Raw genomic sequence first — 3,766 nt, forward strand, 5'->3', positions numbered from 1 at the left:
GTTAGTTCGTCCTATCATGCTAATTCAACCAAAGGAGGATCCTAAATTGTGTTTCAACCTCCTAGACATGTATATTTCTATCTTAACAACCTGATCACAAAATATCAAACATGCCCAAGTAAATTCCTACTAGTAATGTTTGAAAGAAAATTCGAATTGACTACTTACATGCTTGAAAAAGTTCGTTTTACTCATTCCTCAAGCTTAAATCTCTCTAAATATCATAATTAGGTCGGAATTCATGTTAAAAAAAAAAAAGAAAAAAAAATGAAATAAGTAAAAAGGATTAAAAACAACATACATGTATGCGATCCTCGCGATAGGAATTGACGTGGACATGTTTGATATTTTGTGATCCGGTTGTTAGGATAGATGATAAGGCAACCCTAATCCTCAGCCCAACGATCCAACCTTTTGTTGAAGTAAGAATCCTTGAATCAAAGTAATTAACACCTCCTAATAAGAACTTTGGATTAACCAAGAGATAAGGCTAGAATTAGATTCCCTCTTATGATTGAAGATCTAGAAGCAAGATTTGAAAACCTTGTTCTAAATTGAGTCACTCCCCAATCGAACTTGATCAAGGCTTGATTGAATGGCTCGGGTGCAATTCTACCACAAGAATTGCTTGAAACTTAGAAATGGAAAATATGATGCTCGAATTTGTAAGGGAAACATCTCAATTTGAGATCTAAATTACATTCATCCATGAATCTGAATTTTACATAACATATTGTGGGTATTTATACTCCCGACAAAAGACGTTTGTGGTCGAGATTTATTCTCAATCCCCTTTAATCTCCACAAAAGAATAAGTCAAATTGACCATTTGACTTTTACATCATTTATGAAATTAAAAATAGTTATTTTTAACAAATGTTGATGTGCTTGAGTGGTTAATGCGATAAGTTTGAAATCAATTAAGCTCTCTACGCTCGGGTTTGAATTTATTTGTTGACATTTTAATGTTTTCCAACTTGTGAAAATGTATCCTCACTCAATGGCTGCGTCACTCACAAACATATTAGAAGGAATAGAAAGCAATGGCTGCGTTGCGTCACTCACAAACATATTAGAAGGAATAGAAAGCAATGGCTGCATCACTAATGGTTGCGTCACTCACAAACATATTAGAAGGAATAGAAAGCAATGGCTGCATCACTAATGGTTGCATCACTCACAAACATATTAGAAGGAATAGAAAGCAATGGCTGCGTTGCGTCACTCACAAACATATTAGAAGGAATAGAAAGCAATGGCTGCGTTGCGTCACTCACAAACATATTAGAAGGAATAGAAAGCAATGGCTGCGTTGCGTCACTCACAAACATATTAGAAGGAATAGAAAGCAATGGCTGCGTTGCGTCACTCACAAACATATTAGAAGGAATAGAAAGCAATGGNAAACATATTAGAAGGAATAGAAAGAAAGCAATGGCTGCATCACTCATAAACATAAAAGAAAGCAATGCAATGGCTGCATCACTCATAAACATATTAGAAGGAATAGAAAGAAAGCAATGGCTGCATCACTCATAAACATAAAAGAAAGCAATGGCTGTGGCTGCATCACTAATGGCTGCATCACTCATAAACATAGTAGAAGGAATAGAAGCAATGGCTGCATCACTCATAAACATATTAGAAGGAATAGAAAGAAAGCAATGGCTGCATCACTCATAAACATAAAAGAAAGCAATGGCTGTGGCTGCATCACTAATGGCTGCATCACTCATAAACATAGTAGAAGGAATAGAAGCAATGGCTGCATCACTCAAAAACATATTAGAAGGAATAGAAAGAAAGCAATGGCTGCAATGGCTGCATCACTCATAAACATAAAAGAAAGCAATGGCTGCATCACTCATAAACATATTAGAAGGAATAGAAGCAATGACTCACAAACATATTAGAAGGAATAGAAAGCAATGGCTGCGTTGCGTCACTCACAAACATATTAGAAGGAATAGAAAGCAATGGCTGCATCACTCACAAACATATGCGTTGCGTCACTCACAAACATATTAGAAGGAATAGAAAGCAATGGCTGCATCACTCATAAACATATTAGAAGGAATAGAAGCAATGGCTGCCTCACTCATAAACATATTAGAAGGAATAGAAAGAAAGCAATGGCTGCATCACTCATAAACATAAAAGAAAGCAATGGCTGCATCACTCATAAACATATTAGAAGGAATAGAAAGAAAGCAATGGCTGCATCACTCATAAACATATTAGAAGGAATAGAAAGCAATGGCTGCATCACTCACAAACAGCTGCATCACTCACAAACATATTAGAAGGAATAGAAAGCAATGGCTGCATCACTCACAAACATATTAGAAGGAATAGAAAGCAATGGCTGCATCACTCACAAACATATTAGAAGGAATAGAAAGCAATGGCTGCGTCACTCACAAACATATTAGAAGGAATAGAAAGCAATGGCTGCGTCACTCACAAACATATTAAAAGGAATAGAAAGCAATGGCTACGTCACTCACAAACATATTAGAAGGAATAGAAAGCAATGGCTACGTCACTCACAAACATATTAGAAGGAATAGAAAGCAATGGTTGCGTCACTCACAAACATATTAGAAGGAATAGAAAGCAATGGCTGCGTCACTCACAAACATATTAGAAGGAATAGAAAGCAATGGCTGCGTCACTCACAAACATATTAGAAGGAATAGAAAGCAATGGCTGCGTCACTCACAAACATATTAGAAGGAATAGAAAGCAATGGCTGCGTCACTCACAAACATATTAGAAGGAATAGAAAGCAATGGCTGCATCACTCACAAACATATTAGAAGGAATAGAAAGCAATGGCTGCGTCTAGAAGGAATAGAAAGCCATGGCTGCGTCTAGAAGGAATAGAAAGCAATCACAAACATATTAGAAGGAATAGAAAGCAATGGTTGTGTCTAGAAGGAATAGAAAGCAATGGCTGTGTCACTCACAAACATATTAGAAGGAATAGAAAGACAAACATATTAGAAGGAATAGAAAGCAATGACTGCGTCACTCACAAACATATTAGAAGGAATCAAACATATTAGAAGGAATAGAAAGCAATGGCTGCGTCACTCACAAACATATTAGAAGGAATAGAAAGCAATGGCTGCGTCACTCACAAACATATTAGAAGGAATAGAAAGCAATGGCTGCGTCACTCACAAACATATTAGAAGGAATAGAAAGCAATGGCTGCGTCACTCACAAACATATTAGAAGGAATAGAAAGCAATGGCTGCGTCACTCACAAACATATACATGTTAGAAGGAATAAAAGCAATGGTTGTGTCACTGCGTCACTCACAAACATAGACATGTTAGAAGGAATAGAAAGCAATGGTTGTGTCACTCACAAACATATTAGAAGGAATAGAAACAAACATATACATGTTAGAAGGAATAGAAAGCAAATCAAGAGACGTAAGTAGATTAAATCCTGTTAAAGTAGATTAAATGTATCCAAACCCAGTCAGTAAGCAATGGTTGTATCACTCACAAACATATTAAAAGGAATAGAAAGCAATGGCTGCATCACCCACAAACATATTAGAATGAATAGAAAGCAAATCAAGAGGCGTAAGTAGATTAAATCCTGTTAAAGTAGATTAAATGTATCCAAACCCAGTCAGTCAATCCTTGTGCAATGTTTTCAAGAGGCGTAAGTGGATTAAATCCTGTTAATCCTTGAGAAAATGTATCCAAACCGTGCAATGTTTTCAAGAGGCGTAAGTGGATTAAATCC

This window comes from Cucurbita maxima, unplaced genomic scaffold (genome assembly GCF_002738345.1).
Source record: "Cucurbita maxima cultivar Rimu unplaced genomic scaffold, Cmax_1.0 Cma_Scf00058, whole genome shotgun sequence".
Classification (NCBI taxonomy): domain Eukaryota; kingdom Viridiplantae; phylum Streptophyta; class Magnoliopsida; order Cucurbitales; family Cucurbitaceae; genus Cucurbita; species Cucurbita maxima.